Raw genomic sequence first — 26267 nt, 5'->3', positions numbered from 1 at the left:
TCATGTGATGAGATTTGTTCGCGATGCTATGAGATGTGAGACTTCTGCACTAGGCTCCCAAATATTACCACCTCTCTCATCACCCCCATTAGATGGCTGGAATTCATCATTAGGTCCCAACACAACAATAACAGTTCCAGCTGGCTCTTTGCCGCCACAAGTGCTTTCTCCTACAGTCACAAATTAATTAAAGCCTAGAGATAAAATCGAAATATATTTAAAAATTATTACTATATCTGTTTAAAAAACCGATTATTTGCATACATGTCTTTAACCTTTGTAAATATGTTCGATATAAAATGTACTGTAAAGCTAAATCTTATATATCTGTTTTTGTGAAAGTAGAGGAGACTATAAATTCAGATTGATAAATATTTGAAGTAATAAGCGAATTTCATTTAATCAAAATGCATCTTTTGTAAAGATTTATATTAGCTCATTTTACACGTTCCTACTTTTTCGTGTTCTATCTTTGATTATAGTGACAGAATATAATTACAAATCACTAATCCTAATTATATATTTAGTTTATTTTCAATTTTTAGTCTTTTTAACAGATTTTATGTATTTACCGATTTCATAAAAAGCCAATTGATTTTGGTTATGGGTTATTAGAATATTTTACTGCACCTTTTATCCAGTTCCAAAAACAAATTGTAAGCATTTTATTTTTTTGTGTGATAATATGATTTTTTTTAATCACAAGCTATATAATTCCCTAATATAATATAAGCTGATTGGTTTCCACTGTATATAATTGATTTATTTAAATATAATTTTTTTTTAATATGATCTATTCCAGCTAAGGTATCATTCTCAATGTTTTTTTACATGTTAACTGGATTTATTAGACACAAAATAATCTTTAAACCCATTTTTTTAATATCTATGGCATCTAACTTGGTCACAATTTCCTCTTTTAAATATTATATTATCCCAAAATAACATATTGGGATATACTATAATATAATGTGTATTCCCGTTTCTGGGTTGTAAATAAATTTCCAAAATCAATGAAGATTTAATTGTTTGAAAAACACACAAATTCTAATTTTTAGCTTTTTTTATACTTTTTTTCTATTTAGGTTTAATTAATGACAAATTAGCAAACAAACAATTAGAATATATAGCGGGTTGAAAATATGTAAATGATGAAATTTATGGATTTAACAGTATATGATACATTTTAAAATTAACATTACATTATTAGATCATGATGTCTTAACTTTTGTTTTTAAGTCGAAGGCTTGGATTTTAAATAAATTAAAATATAAAATTTTACTTTTTTTGCGTACAGTTAATTTAATTTATCAATTTACTTTACTAATACATAGTGTTTACGATTTTAAATCTTAATATATTCATTTTCAAGATACATTTAGCAGTTCTGTTCTATTTTTAATGGATGATTGATTGTTTATATATTTCATAATTGTGCTAGGCTTACAAAAACGGAAATGTTATATAAATAAATTTTATAATGTATCGAATCAAACAAAATAGACCTGATATTTTTCTATACGATAAAAAAGAAAATATGATCACTCTGATTGGAATAAGTATAACTAGCCTTGATAACTTGACTGAAGTTGAGAATGAAAAATATAGGAAGATCGACATCTTGGCGAATGAAAATAGTTTAATTTACAAATGTTAAACAAGAATAATACCATATGTAATGGCTTGAGATGGAGTGGTTACAAATTTCCATAAAAAATATGTTAAGGAGTTAAAAATCCCGGACGAAGTGGAAGCATATATGCAAGCTCTCACACTCCGAAAGACACTTGAACTCATCTCATTTGAGAGAAGAAAAGCAGTTGATGAAGATAGATCAGGGGAAGGTGTCAAAAGATGCATCAAGGAGTTGTGCAATATTCCCAACACGCTGAACACGTCTAAATAGATAAAATCGATAAAAAGAAAATTAACCTATAAATAAATAAAATTTTCATAATGTATCGATCAATTTTATAGTATTGTTATAACTCTATTGTTGCATTACAGCAAGTTTATTGAATTAATCGAACAATTATTAATTAAAACTGATAGAATATTAATGTGGAATCAAAATTGCTTATTTTATTAAATGTAAAAGTGATTTATGGAGATAAAAAGTACAAATACATTCGAAATTTTATTTATCGAGAATATATTTATTTAAAAAGCACCAGACGTTTTTTTTAGAACGACAAATGTGCACAAAAGAGTTTATATTCAATCTTTATTTTTATCTTCAATAAATGAATATATTAAATAAATACACCTAAAATTATAGGCATTTTCCATTGTATAACCATATATAAGATAGGTTAAAAATAAAATTCCATTGAACGTTAAAACATAATTTAGTTTTATATTTTATACTATCAAAGCGATTTAATTAATTTTATATCTAAAAAAAGAGTTAGTCTTCTTAACCAAAAACAAATTCACGATCAGCATAAAATTTAGTATCTTTATATGCTTCCTTTCTTGCAAAAATAATAGAACGGTACCGAAACAATTTATGTAACGGATTACATACTTTATATAGTTTACGATAAAATTACATAGTTTTATATCAAATTTTTTGCCTTTTGTATACTAGATGCATAAAAATGGTAAATTTTCATTTCAATTAATATAAATCTGGAAAACCTTTTGATTATTCCAAAAATAGAAATTAAGTTTTTTTAATTTCCTATACAAACTATAAAAAAAATAAATTAAATTTACAGTTCAATTATCACAATTTAAAACAGATAAACCAACACCCAGATATGATTATATATGATAAAACTTCCATTATTTTTCTAACTTATGATATTTTTTTTTTCTTTCTTAAAATTTTAATCGAAAAAAGTTATTTATAAACATAATTTAGGTACTAAATAAATATTCCTGGTTTCTTTCACAAAATTTTATCTATGATTTTTTTCTTTAGAAAAACCTTAGTTAAACTAGAAATATTCACACTTACATTCTAGTATATTATATCTGATAAAAAAATTATCATAACTTTATAAAAATATTACTATAATTTTTTCTAAAAGTTTAAATTTAAATAATTAATCCACAAATATAATTTTATGCATCAGGGATGCTCTAAAAACCATATAAATGATTATGAAATAAGAAAAATAGATCGATCTAAACAATAGAATTAAATAAGGTTTATTACGTATCATTTGTCTTTTATTTAACTCTAATTATGATTCTAGATCAGATTATTCGGTCTATTTCTAAAATTAAATTCAAATTTAATTATCTAAAATTTAAATAAAAAAGTCTAAGGACTAGTCAAATTGAGGTATAAAAGAGATGATGTTTCATAAATCATATGCGGAGTGGAATTTTACTTTTTATTAGTTTATTTTCGATGGTACTTATGAAAAAAGATAAATGTAAAATTACTGATAAAGGTAAAAAGAAAGATAAATGTAGAAAGAAAAACAAAGGCAAGAAGATTAAAGAATGCGATTGGTTGTTATGTGCTGATTCGTCATTCATTGATGAAAAAAGAAGAATATATGATAGTATAAGTGAATGCATAGATTCTGGATTTTGTAGCGATTCATCTTCCTCATATGAATCTAAGAAAAGTGAAAAATGTCATAAGAGAAAAAAATGTAGAAAACCAAGACGTGGAAATTCATCAAGAAAAAGAATATGTGATGATTACTATGGAAGGGATAATACAGGAATTATTGAAAAGACTGATATAATCACAGCTATTGATGAAATATTAACATGTATGTCGGTTGATTCTGCAGAAATACTTTTCCAAAAATCTACTGATATTCAAGGGGCAGTACAGGATGCCTTTGCACAGTGTAAAGCAACGCTTGCCTTTCAAATCGGCCTAATTGATTCAGCCTTGATCCAAAGATTGACAAGCATCTTGGGAAATACTTCAACTATAGAAGGTGATGTCGAAGATATTGTGACCGCAGCAAATCAAGCATTTGCACTTGCTTGCGATACAGCTGTACAGATAAACGAATCAAGAGCAGAATATCAAATTAAAGAGCTTTCCAAATTAAGTAACGAATGTATTTGTTATGAAGTTAAAGACTTACGGGATGGTTTGATCAGCACAATCTCTAAAGATTTTGATGATATTTCAACTGCCTTCAATAAAGAATATGCACCTATTGCTGCCAAAGAAGCAGCCGATATCGCTGCATTGTTTGAAGAGATAAAGGATCCAGTTAAAGAAGCCGTCCTTGAAGAAGTTCAATTGGCTAATAAACAAGTATTGTTGGCTATTCAAGAGACATTAACAACAAGTTCAGCTGCTTTGAAAAATATGGTCGCAATTGAATTCAGAGAGTTGAATTTATCTCTTGAGCTATTATATTGTAATGTAAAAAGAAATATACTATATGTCGTAAAACAAGTTGATGATGGTAGAACCGTTAGTTTTCCTAGGCTAATAAAATGTCGAAGACCAGTTACCGCTTTTGATTCCACGGCACCAAGAGGCCAAGGACTTCTCTCAGATGCTGTTTGAACTAAGTTTCCTGCAGTTATGATAAATCAATAAAAGTAATTGAAAATAAAAGGGAATTTTCGGTATTTTGTAGATATTTTTATATGTATTCATTTGAACCGCATTAAAAATGTATTTTTTTATTCTGGAAAATAAAAATTATTAAAAAATATTTTTTAATACGAATTCAAGCTTTATAACTATATAAGTATGCTAAACATTTACATATTAAATGTTTTTATCTCATCATTAACAGCTGTGAAAATATTTTGATACTTAAAACTACATATCTTATTATAATCATATGAAAAGACAGTAGTAAATAATGTCTTATAATATACCGTTAAAAACATAATCAATTTAAGATTAAATAGAATAAAACATACAAAATCGTATTTTTTTTAGTGAAAATACTTATAAGAATATATTTTTCTCGATATAAAAACACGTTCTAAGTGTTGACCTAGATTTACATGTCTGATTACCCAAAAGACATACAGTTATCATGATTTATCATATTCTTTTAATATTTTTCGGCTTCTAAGACAAGATCATCAAACTCTAAATTAAAAAAAATAAATCAATAACTATATGGGTCTCCTGCGAGACACTTGGACTTATCTCATTTGAGAGAAGAAGAGCAGTTGATGAAGATAGATTGGGGGAAGGTGTCAAAAAAGTAATCAAGGGGTTGTGCGAGGCTTCTAATGGGCTGACTTCGTCTCAATAGATGGAATTGACAAAAAGAAAATTGTCCATTAAAAAATTGGTCTCATCAAGTTTCCATCGTTTTGCGTCAAATATCTATATACTATCCGAAAAAAAAATATAGATTTATGGAAAATCAAGGATTTCAATTGTTGCATAATATAATCATTAAAGCTGACAGATAGCTTCGAAACAGAAAAATAAGAAATATCGATTAAATTTATATAAAATACAATTTTTTTAAGAATTAAAGCTTTTTTATTGATTATTTTAATATTATAAATACAATAAACGCACTTGTTTTCCAATATATATTGTTCCGTTTTATGATGGAAAACTAATAAAAATTATATGAATAAATTTTGTTTTCCATAAAAATATAATTCGTGGATAATATTTTTTACTGATAATTTCTTGATGTGTATAAACTGATTTAATGATAAAATATTTAATATGTGTGGTTTTTCGTGATTTTTATGTTTTCCTATATATGATTTTTAATTTGGGAATATGTAAATACGTTAAAATTAATATGTTTCGAATTTTCAAATTTGGCAAGATTTACGTCGTTAAAACAACCATTATTTCCATTAAATATTATAAATGCGAAAAGACAACCTTAAACTATTCTTAGAATAATTTTTTGCATTTACATGCTACGAAAATTGGCAGTTTCATCTTTTCTCTATTTGACAGAAGTAAATTGATCTGTATTTTAATAGATTAAAAGATATATTATTATCAGAATATAAAACATGATTAAAATATATCACAAATATGAGGCGGGCTGACACATCGTTTAATGGTTTTCAACGATCATAATCAAAGCGGCCAAGGAATATTATTTGAAGATTTTATGTTTATAAAAAACTTACTCGATAACATTCAGACATCATATAACAATAGAGAATGCTAATCATCTTTTTAGTAAAAAGGGGTTTTTCCACAATTTTTTAATATAAATAGCTGGTTTATTTACACAACGAGCCCCAGAATATCAATAACCAGTGCAGCCCAATTATTCTTAAAATAAATATATGATTTATACCGTGAAATTAATTACATCTAGATAGTTCAAAAGCAGGTTTGCTCGGAATGATTTAAATAATAGAATTATAATAATATTCCATCTAGCACTGGTTTCAAACTTCGCAAACACAAGGATGTGTATTTTAATATTTTAACATTGTAACCAGGTTATTTATTGTTTTTTTAACATACAGCTATTTTCACCAATATAAATACACCTTCTCAAAATGATTTAAAGTACTCTGCCAAAATAAAACAAGAACAAGCCACATAAAAGATTCTATTTAATACTCCTAATTTAGAAAATATGGCTCTTTAAAAATAACACAAAATACCTGTATTTACGTAAATTTCTGTGTTACATTAAAATGATTAGAAAAAAATAGAGGTGTAAATTGATAGTAGATAATATAATTCAGAATTCGGAAATTTAAATGTGCAGAAAAAAAGCCAATTATTTATTGAAAAATTATAATAATAAAAAATACAGTACAAGAAACTACTGTGATTCAAATCAAGTTCGAAACGGTTATAATAAATTTAAAAGTGTTTTTAATATAATGGCATTTATAAACAAAATAATTTCAAAATTTTAAAAACAAAAAATAATGATTACGAATGCAAAAAAAATGAAGAATAGCACATTCTAATGACAAAATAAACATCTTTGAATTTTTTTAATTTATCCATATGATTTCATAATAATTTAAATATACGGCGAATTTATTACCGAAGATTCAGAATTGTTTGCAAGCTAAAAAAAATAAAACATAGAAAATAGCTATCTATATATTTAATAAAATATTCAATTTTTGATTTTTATCCTATAGTTTTAAGCTAGGGTGATTAAAATCAAATCTTGTTGCGTGAATTTAAGTAATTACATTCAGCTCAATTATTTGCTAAAGACAAGGTACTTTACTTCTTAAACTTCATATGTTAAGTGTTTTTATATATGAGTAAACACTTTTATACTTTCAAATGATGATATTAGATTTTAAACATGTGAAGAAGAAGACCAAAATAATTACAGGTATACAAATACGATGGATAAAACACCCTTTGTGTCTCTATTAGGGCTACTAAGCACAATTTTTACTAATTATAAGAGACATATGAACATGGAAATGTTTCTACTTTTTTTGAATTTTGAAATAAAATAATTTACTGGATGGTAATCATCAATTTTTCCGAAAACTTATTTTAAATATAATATGGTTCTTCAACTTTGATGTTATACACATGAAAAATTTTATCGTTCTTACATTATTTATTGTATGTTAATTACTAATTTTTTACATGTTTATATATATTACATAATATATCCAATAAAAAACTTTCTATATTGATGTTATTTTTTTACACAGGCTGTCATGAATAACCAATTCTTTTTTAAAATCCAAAAATACTTACAATGGGGCAATATAAATGTCATTTATTTGATCTTTTAAATGCTAGATAGTGTTGTCCTGCAGATTTTTCATGTTAGTTTCATTTTTTAATGTAGTGCTACTCACATATTTGGTCCAATCTACTCCTCTCTTTGAAAAAAAATGAATATTTTATAGGAAAATTTGTATGGTTATATTTTTATAGACACAAATATCAGAAAAAAATTTCAGTTTTATTTTTTTTGGAAGGATGTTAGATAAGTTTTACTTTTAGTAAAATTATTTTGGTAGCTTCAAATTCTCAGATACGAAAATCCGAACTTATGCCCTAAAGAATTTTTTGATTAAAATTAATAGAAGAATAGCAATAATATAAGAAAAATTATATATATAAAAAATACTCTGAATTCTTCTAAAAATATGTGAAATTACAATTTTTCATCGAGAATAGACTTATAAACCCGTCAAAAATTGCATAATACCAAGTTCGAATTCAATTATATGCACAATAATAAACTATATAACCGGTGTATCAATAAATTGAAAAGGCGGTGATAAACATCTTAAAAAGGCCTTAAATGAAATATAAGTGCTTTTTTTGATTTAATAGGTGCTTTTATTCTTCTTAAGGCTTAAATCTCAAGCATTATTTTTTTTATCTCATAGTGCGAAAATATTCCCAATATATTATAATATTTTGTGATTCACAATTTTTTGGATTTGTTATACATTTAGTAAATCCATTCGATCAAAAACGTATGAATTTGTTAATCAAATGTAGAATATAATAATTTGGCTCAATTTTAAAAATAGCAGGCGCAAACTTGCATTTTTCTACGCATGAAGCAATTGATAATTATGCTATTTCATAAGTAAAAATTGTATATTTATGCAAAATTTACTTTTTTATGAAAATTATCGTCTGTTTTTTTAATAACCATATATTAAATTTTTTTATGGTCTATATTATTCCAATAGCGACACTATTCGATCCATTTTATATGCTTTATAAAAAAGCAGAGTATGAGATTCTGCTAGAATATTTTACTGTATTTTACGAATATTTCACAATTTAATTTTTTATGTTTTTTTTTAAGCGCTATTTTGCTTAAATGATGCGCTAACTCTAGTAAAGGCATTATCATATGTAAAATATTATAAGCTTTATATCAGACCGACGTGTATGCTAATTTTAAATTGAATATCCAATAAATGGTTCAAATAAATATTTTTGTTTATTTAAAAGATAAAAACTTAAAAACTTTCTGCATCACTCGACATGCAACAATAAAAAATATTTTTATGCAAATATATATCCAATTCAAGAAATAAAAGACATTAAGAATAGTATTTTACATGCAAGATAGAAAGGTTTTTTTTTGAAAAGGTAAAATATTAATACAACAGACATGCTTTTTAAGCTGTAAATTACACTTGAGAATATGTTTAAAACAACTTTTTATACCTTCAATTATGGTCATCATGTATTATTCATTGCTCACCATCATGTTAGCAGAAAATATTTTTTTAAAAATCAAATAAAATTCGCAAAAAGACAGTATAGAAATCGAGTATGTGTGCATTAAATTATTATTCAGTTTTTCACGCACAAAAATCTTATTTTATTACTTTGATATGCATAAAGCATTAAAATATAATGCTCATAATACGCACTGCAATCGAATGTACCAGTATAATGAAACTTGACAAATATATATAGCGAAACAAGAAAGAATATGGTTAGGTGATAATTTATATAAGGTTTCTATATTATAAAACAAGAACACTGTTAAAAGGAATAACTTATGATATTGTGATCACAAAATAAAAATAAGGAATATTAAGTTTTCGGGATTTCAACATAAACAGAAAAATGGGATGAACAATAAGATTAAAAATCACATTTATATTAATATGTCTTGAAGCAAGAAGATTCTTTTCGAAAAATTAAAAAGATGATAAGGCAGAAAGGATAGTTAAACAAATCTGTTCTACGAAGAAATCACAATTTTGCGCGAACGAATATAGTAGCTCTGGAATAAATTTCAAAAAGATTATATCTACCGTACATTGTAACTTAATTTTTCAAAATAATCGGAAATCTCTAATAACAAAACCTACAGTAAATATCTTTTCGTATTTTAAAGCTAATATTTGGTTTTCAAATTTAAAAAATTCATATTTTCATAGGGAATAAGGACACTGCAGTGGGTTTTATTTTAATACATTGAAACTAACATTCATCAAAAAGCACCTCAAAATTAATTCGTTAAGAAAAAAGAAACTCATGCACTTTTTTTATTTTTTAAGCATATAATATGAGGTCTCTTTGAAATATTTCTATAGTCTCCATTTAAAATTTTTTTGATCTACGGTGCAACCCGGGCTCAATCAGAAGCAATAAATGTTTGCATTAGGCTCATAAGGGAAATAAACATGTATAAAAAGCATTCATATGTAACACGTGAGTGTATTCTAAAACCTTTCAATTTAATAATATTTTATCCAAATGAATATCACTTACTCTTTGATCATAGAAAGTGATTTTTTTTATAGTCGGCAAGAATGTTATTTTTTGTTTCAATAAATGTGTTTTTATGTTATTTATAATAATAGAAAAAAGGCACAGGAACTGAACTTAAAATTGTGTTGTGCATAATGAAATGTATTCTATGATTTTAAAATGAATTTTAGATTCTGTTCAAGCTGAAAAATTCGCTTTGTCACATGTATTATAATTTTGTGGGAAATAGCTCTACTGAAAAAAATTTATAAGTACAATTGATTTTGTGTATATACGAACTTGAATTATTTGCTTTATTTATGATACTTTTAGAAATTAAATCAGATGAAGATCGGATAAAATATTAATATTTTTACATTTTTTCACGATAGTCATTTTTAGGCAGATTAAAAATAAAAACTAAAAATACAACGGATTTTGGTGACGGACGATTATATTGTGGGCATAAAGACCAGAATTTCCTTTTTATTTCCACATATTTAATAAATTATTTGATAATAACTTTTAAACAATTACAATATTGCTATCAGTGGGGACCAATAAAAAAACGCTATAAAATACACAATCTACTGTATATAAAATAGTATTGAAGCCGTAATAAAAATACCTTTAAAGATAATAAACTTACTTAAAATGTATGTATAGTAAAAAATTTAATTTTTCTTTAATTTATTCCACCAATACACGGCTTTAAAATTACCATTAAAAAAACATAAAACTATAGTTGAAAGTGCAGGAGAAGAATCGAGGCCACAATATTTTAAATTTATTTTTTTTTGGAGAATTATCACAGCCAAAGTGCTAATTATAAGATCATTATAGTATTTAGTTACTCTTCCAAGAAGTTAAACAAATGTAATTTTAAAATGAAGTTTATAATTTTATTTAGCGCGTTTCTGTTAAAATAATTTACATCCATCATATATAATATCTTTCAAAAATATAATATTAATTTGAAGGCATAAAGCCATAGTAAAAACCAGCAGACGATTATTCAATTATGTTGTTTTTAAGCGTAAAAATACAGAGAACAAATACAAACACTTTTTTATCTTTTTAAATAAATTGAACTTTTAATATAAAAACGTCATCGATCAATATTATATTTTAATCATTGATTAAAACCAATTGTAAACTAAAAAAGTCAACTCGGAGCTTTAATACAAGTAAAATAATTTTTTTAATATAATTTCTTTTAAATGCGAAAATCTTGATTTACTTAAACAATAACTATACTGTCAGAAGTCCATGGATACGAATATATTTAAAATCCACGAAAATTTCCGCGTCAATTTTTTCTTATCACATTAACATCGATGTATACAAATGTATATAGAATAATAAGATCATAAATCACCCAAACATTTTTATCAATACATTTTTATCAATATATAATTGATCTTTGTATGTATAAAATCTAATTTCTATACGTTCAAAAAGATGTCTTTAGAGTGGAAAAATATAAGAGTTAGAGTTTTGAATAAAAAGAAACATATATCCTCAAAATACATCGATTTAATAGATGAATCTTCTGGAAAAATAAATTCCGGCGAAATTATGGCGATCATGGGTCCCTCGGGATCTGGTAAATCAACGCTCATGAGCGCGTTGGTTGGAATACTAGACCCGGAAATTATTACGTCTGGAAGTGTTTTTTATAATGGAAAATTAAGAGACGATGATTGGTACAAAAAAATTTCATTTCTTGTCACAGAGCCAGTTTTTTATAAAGAAATTAGCGTCAAGCAGCATTTAAACTTCGTTGCTTCGATTTACAATAAAAATTATGATAATCATGTCGAACATTATGTTAAATCATTGGATCTGGTAGATGCATTAAATACACGCATGGAAAAATTAAGTTCAGGAGAGACTAAAAGAGTAATGATCATCTGCGAGCTAATAAAAGATTCCAAATTAATTTTTTTGGATGAACCCACATCCGGTCTAGATGCCTCATTATCGCACAAAGTAGTTAAGTTTTTAAAAAAAATAGCAAAAGATAAAGGCACGATTGTTATTTTAACAATTCATCAACCCAGTACCAAAACCTACAATCTTTTCGATCATATATGTTTAATTTCAAAGGGTGAAATTATTTGCAACAAATACACAAGTGAGTGCGAATCTTATTTACGAAATCATGAACTAGTTCGCAATTTGAATACCTCTTTTCCCGAATTTTTATTGGACATTACTTGCGATGATTTCGAAGGGGAATATCAGGAGATAAACAAAAAAAAAGAAATAGTGCAAAAAATAAAACTTGAAAACAAGGAAAATCCACAATCAAGAAATTATAAGCGTTCGAATGATTTTTTCCAGGATATAAAACCAAATATTTTCCATTTTTTTAGTCTTCTAAAAAGACGGCTCTTAATTATTTACTTAAAAAAGTGGCGTGTATTGATCAGATTAGTTTTAAAGATCGTATCCATATCTATACTCATCTTTTTGTTTGTAACATTGTTAGAATCTTTGAGAGCTGATATAAAAAAAGGACTAGAGCTTATAAAATTCGAGTGGCTCATAGAAAATCATATTTATGAAAATCTTAATGATAGCAGAAAAAAAGATTATGAAAGCTGTTTGATACATGCATTTGAATTCTTATCAATGTGTATTATTGTACCGTCTTTATTTTTAATCCAGGCAATAAGCTGTATTACAGCCTTTAATGGAGAGAATCATATAATATCCAAGGAAGTTGAGTTGTGTTTATATTCCGTACCAACATATTACCTTTCTGTTCTTGTATTCGAGATGGCACAACAGATACTTTTTTCATCGATTACATATGGGATACTATATTTCATTGCCCCTGTATCGAAAATTGATGGTCTTGAGGAGATATTTTACACAATTTGTTTCACAGCTGTTCCATTTTCTCTTAACGTTGGAGCTATTTCTATGAATAAGAAGGTGTCAACATTTTTGACAATAATTTTGTCAGTAAAAGTAGCAGTGCCTACTTTTATTCAGTCGTTTTTGAGAAATAAACTTAGTAGCACGGATAGTAATTGTTTATTTACCAAGCTAACTTATATGAATATAGCTTGTCCTTTTTACTTTTACATGGCCTATTACTTCGAAAAGAGCATTAATGGTTTATATTACAAATTACCAAAGGCAGTCAATGATGGTCTAGAGAAAATCCATTTATCAAGAAATGAATTTTTGGAAAATTCATCTACTTTCATTGGATTACATACGTTTTGTACAAATACCTTACATCTTATGACATGGTTAACTCCATTTATTTGTGCTGTTATTTGCTTAATGTTACTTTTTTGGCATTTTAAACCTAGATATAGAGCAAGACTATCATAAAAATAAAAGATTAAACAGAAAACCTAGATATAGAGCAAGACTATCATAAAAATAAAAGATTAAACAGAAGTACTTTTTTAAATATTTTTATTTAATATATTAATGATTCTGGTTCTAATCGTAAATAATTATATTAAAAGAGAATTTTCCTAATCCTATTACATACGCGTAATTAACACATGATTTGTCATTTAATTTTACAATTCCACAACCGCAAATTTTTAATATTTTGATGGGAACACAAATTTTGAAATTTATACTTAATTAGATATTATTATGCATAGTTGATGAAGATAGATCAGGGAAAGATGTCAAAAGATGCATCAAGGAGTTGTGCAATATTCCCAATGGGCTGACTACGTCTAAGTAGATATAATTGAAAAGTAACTTAACCCAAAATAAAAAAATAAATCATTATGGTTTTTTATAAATATAGAAGCGCTTGCAGCCGATAGTGCACTTTGAATTCAACAAAATGATATATTAATAATAAAAGCCTATAATATTTTCTATTACACAAAATATCGTAAGTCGAGTATCTAGGAATTGTAAATGCCAACGAAGCATATCCACAAATAATAGTATTGAAAAAAACAAAATGCATAAGTCTTGAGAGTAGAAGATGTTTTAGGAAGAGTATATGACAAATGGGCTTCAAAAAATGTACATAAAATCTGTAATATAGAGTAATATAAAGTTTTGCCTACGCAAACATGAAAATATAGAACTAAATTAACCCTTTAATAAACATATAAAACCTTAAAAATATAAAACTTTTTATAAAATGTGATAGTAGTAATAAGTCAAGGCAAAATAATTTTTATAAAGCTGGAAAATTAATTGGCTAAACAAATAAAGCTGTAAATTCATCAAAAAATATGCAGCATTTTTTAAATAATTTCATTAGTTATTATATTTTAAAAACTATCGGATCATTAAAAAATTAAAATAATATTCTAAGGCATCCATTGACCTTAAAAAATATTTTATATAAATATTGAAAAAAACGGAATTTAAAAAAGAGAAATTATTATATATTTTTTTTATTTCTATCTAAAGTGAAAAACGTATTAAAAATAAAAAAAGCAATTATAGTTTTACATGAATATGTTTATCTATGGTTAATCATGTAGAAGTAGAAAAAGGATTTCGTTTCTTCATTAAATAAGCAATATTTTTTAAATCCATCATTGTATTATAAATAATTTCATGCTTATAATTTAAAAAACCTTCGCAAAATATACCTTTATACAAAAAGCCATAAAAAAATTATAGATTGTGCGATATCCTTTTTGTATAAATTAAATTATATTTTTTTGCCAAATGCATTATTTTATTTTTTACAAGCTTTTTTAGGTATATAGTCAGTAATTTCATTATAAACTATATATTTTATACTATTAATTGGTATAGGACTACATGAACATAATTATAGATGAATTTTGCAAAATAATTGCAATTTATGCTATATTAATGTAAAAATTTATATGAATTGTAAGTTTTTAAGAATTTAATAGATATTTTTCGCATGAAATTCTCATAATTTAGCCATGGTGTTTATCAAAAATCCCATAAAGATGATTTGAAAAATAAAAGGCTCAATACAAATAAAAATTGGCTTTAAAATTACAGACTTGCATATTCAAATTTAATAAAATTGTGTATTTATTATGCAATAAATTTCGGAACTCATAGAAATAATAAAAGATAATTATGATTTACAAAAACTAACTGATACTAGTTTCATTCTCTAACATCAAGGTATAAACTACAGGAGAAGGATCAATTTGAAGACTTAAATCTATATTTTATTTATTATTCTTATGTTAAAATGAGCGCTTTTTTTAAGTTCGTAATAAATGATTCGCCCTTTACCAAGCAAATAAAAACCTTTTAAAGCAGTTTTTTTTATTAGCATTATATTTTAAAATACTTATAATATGATAAAAGATCATGATAGATCACTCTTTTTTATGTTGCGAATATGAAAAATTTCCCTATCATCGTAAAAGGGTACAAAGGCATCATTTTACTACTCAAAATTGTAGATAAATACTGTAAGACTAAAATTATAACGCGGAACTTATTGTGTTTTATTTAGTGGAAATAAATTTAGTTGTTAGAGGAGAATGAAAAAAATTCAAACTAACTTTATTTTGTATTATTTGAAAAATAGAAGTGTATTGCATATATAACAAGGTTTTTTGTTATAAAAAAAAATCTTAATTTATGCATAAAACTAAAATATCAGAATAAAATATTTCGAGGTAACCATAACTAGAAAGAGCATGCTTTTTCCAATACAAAAACGCCAAATTCAGTTGAAAAGCTAACCAAATTCTAGCGGTTTAAAAATGAAGGGGTGTTATTGGCATATGATAAGATGCAAATTTGAGAAGGTACAGAATTTATACAATAAAAAAAATCTTATTATTGCAAATTTTTATGCATGCAAAACAATAATTTGGCAATTAAAATGCTATATTAATATAGTTAGAAAACCTTTAATGATATGTCTATAAAATAATCGTTTATAGCATAACAAAAGTGCAAGTTTTGGATATAAAATATGTGAAATAGGAATCGTAAATTGCCATGAGTATATTGATTCCAGCATATAAATTTAGATAAAAACAAACCTTGTAATACAAACAATGATTATATACAAAAATATGTCATTAAAGCATACTTAAATCACATTAGAAGATAAAAGATGTGAATTTGAGCGAGATTGCATTAAAAAAAATATAAAGGGGGGGCATAATAAAATGCAAATTATTTACCCAATAAGAATTTCTAAAATCGATTTTGTATTACAAACAACGTTTGTTCTATGGTAAAATGTTTCTCTGTAATCAAAAACCCAATTTTATTATTATTTTTTATATGGATTTTAACCTGAGGGCTAACAAAAGTTATAAAAGATTAATATCCACAATTTGGACTATATTTTATATTTCGTTGATCATATATTTATATCACCTACGATAAAGCAAATAAAATACATATACGATGGTTGAATTAAACACGAAATTTATCAAAAATATGCTAAAATTTCCAATAATTTACAAATATAATAATACAAAAACATTGTTTTTGTCCATAAATCTTTTATGCCAACCTGTTTATATTTTTAAAAGTGTTGGTGGTGCAAATTCTGATTTAATGACTAGAAAATTTAGAATTACAGGATAAAAATGCTGACAGAAATATTTGGAAAAAACTAGAAATTTCAACAGGATGAGTTAATTCGCCAAAATTTAAAAATCACTTTTAAAATTTATATAATGTCGATTTTGAGCAAAAATTCATGGTTTTCCTAAGATTTTATTAATAGGAGAGTGATTTTGCCATAAATATTAAGCATAAAACACAAAAAAAATTTATTTAAGGTCTATTTTGAGCCTTTTCTGAATTACAAATGTATCATTAAGAAAAAAAATATCAAGTGTAAACCTATATATTTTCATGATGATTTTATGCCTATTTTTAATTTCTTATATTCATTTGTCTTAATATTTAGGGTTTAATGTCTCGTTTTTTTTGTTAATTTTCCATCTTTATTTCAGCCCTAAAAATTAAGAAGCTATATGTCTTTTTGATAGAACGATTTGCAAAGTGTAAGCGTTTTATTTATTTTTTTATCATTATATAAAGGGTTATATGCTCGTATACGGTGTGGTATATTATAAAATTAAGACATATATATGAATTTTCTGATTTCTGCTGCTAGTAATTTTCAATTAATAGTCAAAAAAGGTGTGAGGTAAGTCTTATAAGCATGTAATATAATGAAAAGTCGCACAAATCAATATATGTTCTACAGTTTTTGTGTTTTTAATGTTTTAAGAAATAAAAATGGGCTTAGAACTTATATAGACAGATGGTACTACAATTAGAGGTCTCTTAAATTCTAGATTGTGCCTTTTTTCGAATATCTCTAGATATGTATTTATATTTACAATTAAATTAATCCTCTTTTATCGAAATAATATTGATACAACATTAAATTCTGAAATTCTTCTCTTAATTTCAATTTATAATTGTAGTTCTCGATCTTTTTAAAAATAGCGAAGTATGAAACTATGATAATTTATTTGAAAGATACGACCACTAAAACTAATAAAAGTTATATATCATATAATTTAACTATTTAGTTGATATATAGAAACAAATATCATAATTCTATGAATAAATTATTAACTTACCATAGTTTTAATAATTCGATAGATAATTTAATAAAATGGTGTCAAAATATATTGTTTATTAAAGCGATAAATATGAAAATGTGATTTATACCTTGGCCTAATATCCGTGCCCAGAAAATACTTTAATTATATTTTCAATGATTATATTTCTATGTTTATTCATATTGTTTTAGTAGAATAAATCATATTTTTTTTGTTTATACTTAAATGTTTCGTTCATTTATCGTCGTCATTGGTGATAAAAAAGTGTCTTTTATAGAGAGCAAAATATCATTTGAAATATTTTAAATCCCAAATTGTAATATTTTTTTAATCTTTTCGCCGCATTGAATCATATTGGTCAATATATGTTCAATTTTAAGTTCTAGATCTACGTCGTTTGCTTTTATCTGTAAAATCAAGATATTAATAATGTCTTGTGACTTTACATATCCCACAAAAAATGAAAATGTTTTTCTGTTAATAATGAGTGATTGTGCTCTTTTATAAACGATTTCATGCCTTTGAAATGCTTTTTGTCGCATTTTTATTGTTTTATTATGTTCATTTAGTTTTGACTGCTCTTTCATCATAAAATACTTTTCTTCGTCAGTGCTATCATCATCACACATATTTGTGGGAAGAAATAAAAGTGTCCATATCTAAATTTAATCTAGGAATGTTTCAAAAAGAAGCATTGGACACTCAAAAATATCACCCATCAAATATTTAAAATTTAAAATGAAATATATTTATTTTAGACTTAAGAACAAATTCAAATGTCAATCATACAAAATCCAATGTTATCTGTTGTAATAGCACAATCTCTGACATCATTAAGCATTAAAAAATTAATGTGTCTTTCGAAGCACCTTTACAAGAATTATTTTCTATCATCTTTTTTACATGTATAATTTATGATTTGCAGAATTTATTAATATTAAAACTAACAGTTTTCTGTTTTCCTTTTTTCGAGAAAAATATATAAAATTAGTCTATGAATTATTTAAAATTTTATGAGTTTAAAATAAAATCTGGCGATATTCCTTATTTGACCATCAGTTATTGTTAAGGCTAACCGCATATTCTTTATCAAAATACACATAATTATAACCATGTAATTATGCATAATGGAAAGCTTTTCATGTCTTAAATTGGCTTTAGTTGGAGATTATAGAGAAAAACGGCTTTCTAAAAATTTCTGGCCGTTCCCAAACCTTATATAAACCTCTTCTCGCTGATTCTTTAATCCCAGTAAAAATATTTTGAAATACAAAGATATCATCCCAATTAAATTTAAGAAATATGTATATATTAGTAAAAAAAATACATTCTGAAATATTAAAACGTGGAAAATCTGCCAGTGATATGTGTCTGAATATTAATAGTCTATAATATAAAAAAAACTATATTTAATTAAAATTGTAGGTTAATTATCATGACGTGTGGGATTTTTACGCATAAGCTCTATATTTTCATACATAAATTAACAACGATTTTTTTATCTGATTTATACACAATTTCTTTTATTATTTTTCACTTTTGATCAATTTTATAGTCAGTTAAATATTCATACAAACCGTGTCAAATAACTTCTATTGAATATTATGCAAATATCAGCGTAGCTTCTTTGAAAAGGCTTGAAATCGTAAAAATTATTCATCTATTTCTGTAAATATTAAATGAAAATTGTGATAAATAGCAAAAAAAATATAGCCGACCTGGCTTGGTTTATAAAAAAAAGTTTAATCACCAAGTATTCTGAAGTTTTTCTATAAAAATTAAACATCAAATACAGATACAAGAAAGAACATATCATTTTCAACAATAAAAAGATAACATAAAACAAATATAAGAAAGAAAATATCATTATAAAAGATAAAAAAATCATAAAAACAAATTAAGACAGAGAATATCATTTTTCCTAATAAAATGATATCATAAAGCTAATAATATAGTGATCAAAGAATTAAGCAGATGGTTGAGGCTTGTAATGTAGATATAGGGTGACGATTTCTCTTATACTTTTTGTGATTTTAATAGATCTCTTATTCACATGAATATAAAAAAAAAGCAAAAGAAGAAACATAAAAATATTAGGAGTGTTTATACACTTTTATTATGCTATGATGAAAATTCAGACTAAGAATATTTCAGATTTTCTATCAAATGGCTATAATTTTGGGTTTAAAATACATAAAACTAGCATCCATTAAAATAATAATAATAAAAATTTTTGTATTATTATATTTTTTGATTTTATTTTTTCGTATTAAACTTATAAAACCTTTTCGCAAATAAGGTTGTTGTCCTTATTTAATTGTTGATCACCATGTTTACTGGATTTTATAAAGTTTTTAACTGATTGCAAAAAAATGGCTTAAAATTCTATATATGTACATTATGTTTAGTGAGAAATATGTTTTACCCGAAAGACACCAAAATATTCTTATTTTATCATATTTTAAGAAAGATACATTCCTATTATATACTGTAAAAGTAATTATATCCGAATGTTAACCGCATTATAATTTAGCCAATCTATTTAATGCCTTTTTTCTTTTATAATTTTTTTGAATCATGAAAACTCAAAAACAGTTAAAAAATTAATATACATATATCTTTTTTTACTATTTCTTGAAAATAAATCTACCCACAAATATAGAAGATTATGATAAACTGCATCAAATAGATTTTTTTTTATTTTGATATCAGGTCTTATTTTTATACAAGAGACCAAATACTATATAATTTCTTTTGTTCTAATATCAAAACATAACCTTTATTATATCTAAAGAATGCCAAATATCTTGTATTGCCAATCATATATAATGTTCGTTGCTTAATATCAAAAATTCATCTGGATATTCGGAAATAGGTATTCTTAATAAAACAGACACAGCTATAAGTAGAAACGAAAAAAATACCCAACTTCTTTTGATCCCATTTTTTGGTTCAGTATATAGTTTTTCGGATAATTTTTATTTTTTCATAAATTTGTAATTTTTCTGAACGGGTTTATCTTTTTATTGAAAAAGTCTAATCGATATACTGTCAAATTATACTGTCAAATATCTTTATTTAAGGTATTTTTTTTTACCATCAACAGCGCAAGCTTTCTTTGTAAATTTAAGTTTGTGAGTTATTTCTTATAATTGATATTCCAAATGTCGCATAACGTTATAAAATATTCACAAAACGATATCTCATGTGGTAAAAAACATTATGGTATCACTGAGTTTATTTTAAAGGTATGATACTAACTTCAAGTGTACCCATATTTTTTTTATTAATTTTTATGATAGAAAGCTAACAGTTTTAACACAACACGTAACTCGGTCACCACATCATGCTAATACCAACAATTGCTTTTACGTCTGTAATTGATACAAGTTATGCCAGATCTAGACTAAGTGTACGTTTAAAGCCTAAAGCATCCTTTATATGTTGATCTTCTACCAGATTTGGCCATACGCCTTGCAGCCAAGCGGAATTATTGCCTGTTTGTTAATTCAACGATGTATTAGCCCGGAGAATGTAAAATTGTCATTTGAATTGAGGGTTATCGTTCTTTTTATTACTTCGCGATATCTTTGCATCCTAAGCATTTGAAAATATATTTTTAAATGCCTTAACCGGGTACAATAGGACGCTTAATTATTTAAAACGAAGATTATAGGTCTTTTATTTTACCGCACAATCTTCGCATCCTAAACATTACTATTATATTTGTAGTACTCTTAATCGATGAGAATAGAACGCAAAATTTTTTAAAACGAAGATTATAGGTGTTTTATTTTACCGCACAATCTTCGCATCCTAAACATTACAATTTAATTTTTATGGGCCCTTAATTGAAAAGAATAAAACCTGTATTATCTTAATGGAAGATCCAGCACAAATTTACATTACTTAAACATTGCTTCCACTCGTAAATTTATTTAATCATATATATTTCGCAAATATGCAAGTGCAAGACAAAAATTATCCCATATGTTATAACATGGGACGGTGTGGTAAGAAGATATCATAAAAGTATCTAAATAAACTAGATGTCACGAACCAGGTTGAGGCATATATTCAAACCTTGGGATTGAGAAAAATCCACGAATTAATAGGTCTCGAAAGAAGGTGGGGTTTGAAGAAGACTTTATAGAGGAGAAAATAGCCGAAAGTATAAATACGCTGTGCGTACAGAGAATCAAGCAAGCTGTGTCTGAGAACAAAAACTAAACTTACGACTATAAATTTAGACCATAAATAAAAAATACCTTTTAATTTCGCCACAATTTTAATTAAAATTTAGGTATAAATTTCCCAGCCTTGCAAAATTATTTCAAAACTATTTAAATTTAATCCTCTATTTAACAAAATTGATTTTATTTTAAAATTATTTATTTTTACTTCAAGATTCAAATTTTGATTTAAAGCCATAAATTTTTTTAGATATCTGTTTCATAAAAGATTTCAAAATTCTTTCCAGTTCCGGTTTGAATTCTGTTGCCAAGTACCAGACTACAACTTGGGTTTTTAGCATTATCTTTTGAACCAAAGTTGACACCCTCTTTTAAGAAGGTAAAGCAGCTTTCGAAGCTCATTTTCTGCATAATACTTTTGCTTTGGGTCATTCCATGTCTAGAAAATGGTTTGTATGAACCTTCTCTAGTCATAAAGTCGGCGATGAGCATCAGATGGCGGACATCTATAGTTATTCCGTATACGTTGAATACCGCTTGTATTTCCGAGATAATTACTGATCTGCATGCTTCTACACCAAGTGTGGTTAGGACTGCGTATATGTCATTTGAGTAGGATTGCATTATTTCATCCATGGATAGTATTTCGACAAGGCTGCTAAAATCCGAACCTTCGATTGTTAGGTTATCTTTTATTATTGTGCCGCCTTTAATGTTTTTTATTTCTTTAACTATTACTAGAGGAATTATTTTTTCGAGAATTGGCAGAATTAGGATGTTTTTATTCAGCATTCTGAATTTGAGTTCTATTTTTTTGGATTTCGTTTCTTCTATGTAAAAGCTTTTTTCATTCAAGTCTAAGAAATGGTTATTCTCCATTCCGTTTCTAAATAAATTTTTATTTCCATCTATTCCTTCACCATCATTAGCGTTTTCTCTTTCATGAGTTTCTTCTTGTTCATTAGCTTTAAACCCATCGGTTATTTCTTCCTCATCTACAGTCTTATTTATCTCCAATATTTCTTCCTCGTCTTTAACCTTATCTATCTTCAATATACCTTCGTCATCTTCATTATTATCTATTTTTGAAATTTCTTCACTTTCATCGTCATTTTTATAATCTTCAGCAATTTCTTTGCATATTTTTATATTTTTGTCCTTTATTAGTTCTTCTTCGGGTTGATCGTTTTCTTTTTCGCTTGATTCGTCACTTTCTAAGTTGTTTTGATTGGATATTTGGTTTTCCTCTTCAGGTGCTGCATTTTCCATTTCAATACCACAGTATTTGAGTTTGTCGAGTTTTCTTATGTTATATTCGATCAGTTTGTTAAGTTTTTTTTTCAATGTTTGAGAACCAAATTTTTCTCTAAGTATAATAGTTATTCTGAATGTATTATCTTCTGTTTCTTCGATTTTAATTTTTTTTGTTATATCCATCAATGTTTTCTTTTTTATTTTGTCTAAAATTTTTGTTTTTCTTTCTTCTAATGATGAACTGCATGAATCTTTAGATATATGTTTAGTGGTGGCTTCTTTATTATCATCTATTAAATTGACGTTTATCACAGGTGTTTTGATGTTTCGTGAGGCTACCATTAAAATTTCAACGAGTCTTGGAATACCAAGAGTCACGTTCCTTGAACCCACCCCAGCTAGGTGAAAGGTGTTAAGTGTCATCTGTGTAGAAGGCTCTCCTACTCCCTGTGCTGCTAGAATCCCAACCGCTTCTCCTGGGGAAACACCGCATATTGACAGTAACTCAGATGGAATGGAAATATTGGTGTTGTCTTTAATCAATTTTTTTTTGATGTTTCCTCTTTTACCTCCGTAAATGGATTTCAAACTATCTACTTTTTTGGTGGACTCTTTATCTTTAAATGACCTTCCAACTTTTTTATCAACTTCTAATCCTGCGTATTCGGAATCTTGAAGCTTATTTGTATATTTTATGTTATTGTGTGGTTTTCCGACTTTATCTTTATTATCACCTTCTTCTAGTATCCAGTTAGATTCGGAATTGCATTCGATGTCGTTTTTTTCTCCGTTGTATAGCTCTGAATACTTTTCATTTATTAATAGCTTCTTTAATACTGTTTTAATAGGATCGCATCCGTCTTCGCCGTACAAAAACTGCACAATATCACCCTCATTTCGAACACTCATGTCATATTCCACAACGATTCCTTCCATTGATTTGATGAGACATCTTTGGAGGTATCCACTTCTCGATGTTTTAACGGCCGTATCAATCAAACCTTCTCTTCCTGCCATACAATGAAAAAAGTATTCAGCAGGGTTGATGCCATCTAGAAATCTTCCAAAGATGTATCCTGATACCTGCGGTCGAATGTCACATGATTTAAAACACGGAAGTGTGCTTCCACATATCATATAGGGAACTCTTTTTCCTTCTAATTCCTGTTGACCTAGAAGACCACTTATTTGTCCCAAGTTGACCATTGATCCTTTAGCCCCGGAATTTATCATTAGAGACATGTTATTGTATGGGAATGGGATATATTGCCCGTTAGAAACACTATTTTGGTATATTTTAGAGGTTACTTCATTCATCTTTGTTTTTACAAGACTATCGAACTGATTTAACTTATTTATATCTGTGTAAAATAGCGGATCAATCAAGATATTTGTATTTTTGGTTAAACTATCTTTTTTGAATTTCTTGTTTCCGATTAATTTGATTTCTTTTTGATTATAATAATCATCTGGGTTTTCTTTACCATTCGATAAATTATTTTGACCTTGAATAGTTTCATCTCTTCTATATATAACAGATTCTGATGCGCCGATTGCTATTTTTTCACCTTTTCTGCAAACTTCGCTTCTAACGTGGTTCCAATCATCTTCCAAGATTAAATCATCAAGCCTGGCACTATATCCTTGTCTTATCATAACTCTATTAATAACCCTTCCAAAACTAGTCAAAATTTCATTACATATAGAATAACCATATTTTTCTCCGCATACATGAACTAAAGAATCCATTGTAGGGCCTATTTGATTTTTATCAAGCACGCCAACAAGCAATTCACCATTTCTAATTATAATCTTTCCTTCCTCCAAGCTCCTCATTTTAGAACTACTAGTATGGTCAATATATATATTCATCGATTTGAGAATGCTAGTTATTATTTGTTTACCAGTATACATAACTACCGGTCTAATTATAGTTGGCTTAGGGACGAAGTATCTGTTTCCTTGTTTTTTTCTGCTGCGAGAATCATTATAGTTATCGGTGTTTGCTATCAAATTACTTTCGTGAATTAGAAATCCTTTAGATTCGTCCTCTAAAACCACGCACCCACTTATGTAATGTATAAATTCTTCTCTTCCCATAAATTCACCCACGAGACATAATCTTGCACACACAACAATGTGATCCTGGACAAGCCCTCGTACTGGTGATCCATTGGTTGTAGAAAGATAGTTATGATCGGTACTCATACACATATAACCCTCGGATCGTGAAAGATGATCTTGCATAAAATGAACATTCATTTCATCCCCATCAAAATCGGCGTTATAAGAGTTGCAGTTGGCATAATGCATTCTTATAGTTTTTTCACCAGGAAGAACGCGCGTCCTATGTGCCATAATCGAAGGCTTATGAAGGGTTGGTTGTCGATTAACAAGAACTATGTCATTGTTTTGAAGGTGTCTATGGACAATAGATTCTTTATACAACAGTCGATTAGCAAGTTCTGTTCTCTTCCTTTCGGGAAGATTATAAAGATCGTATTTTATGGGTGTTTTATGCCTCGGATTTATGACAGTGAGATGCCTCGCCCCGGGATACTTGGGTCCATTGATGACCGCATTCACCATAGCCTCGTGATTATTACCATTAACATATTCAGGGAACGTAAGTGTTTGCGCAAAAACCAGAGGAATTCCAATTTCACGTGTATGAAGATGCGGATCGGGGGAAATAACAGATCTCGCTGCAAAGTTGACCCTTTTACCCATCATGTGTCTTCTAAATAACCCCTCCTTTTTCTCTAGTTTCTGTTTGACTCCAATACTTGGATCTCTTCCCATTTTTGAAGATGAATCAAAGAAAATGTTGATAGTCTTTTGGAGTGAAATAATGTCCTTTGCATTAAGTCGTGATTTAAAATTCAATTCATCAATATTTTCATCTTCATAATTGCTTTTTGATACATTGATATTTCTGGTAAATAAATTTTTCACAGGCTCATCATAAGTCTCAAAACTATTATCTGGATCTATGGTATTGCATACACCATCATCATTTCGATTTTTTTGATCCCTCTTGAAAGTCATAAAAGCTTTTCCTTGAACTATATGATTCGAAGTCCCGTCAGTGATTATATTCTCTCTAGGTGGTATATCCGTAGCTGATGTATTGTCTATTGGTATTGTTTTTTTATTTGCATTTAATTTGGTATT

At 26.8% G+C, this 26267-nt stretch overlaps 1 pseudogene; it reads right to left on the bottom strand.

The window, feature by feature from the left end:
* On the bottom strand, window positions 1-25895 carry LOC147067565 (uncharacterized; annotated as a pseudogene).
* Window positions 25896-26267: the final 372 nt, after the last annotated feature.

This window comes from Rhyacophila brunnea, unplaced genomic scaffold, assembly GCF_057557595.1.
Source record: "Rhyacophila brunnea isolate RB1 unplaced genomic scaffold, BYU_Rbru_1.0 scaffold_38, whole genome shotgun sequence".
NCBI lineage: Eukaryota > Metazoa > Arthropoda > Insecta > Trichoptera > Rhyacophilidae > Rhyacophila > Rhyacophila brunnea.
The sequence above is the reverse complement of the archived record's forward strand: the minus strand, read 5'-3'. Positions and strand labels throughout refer to the sequence as shown.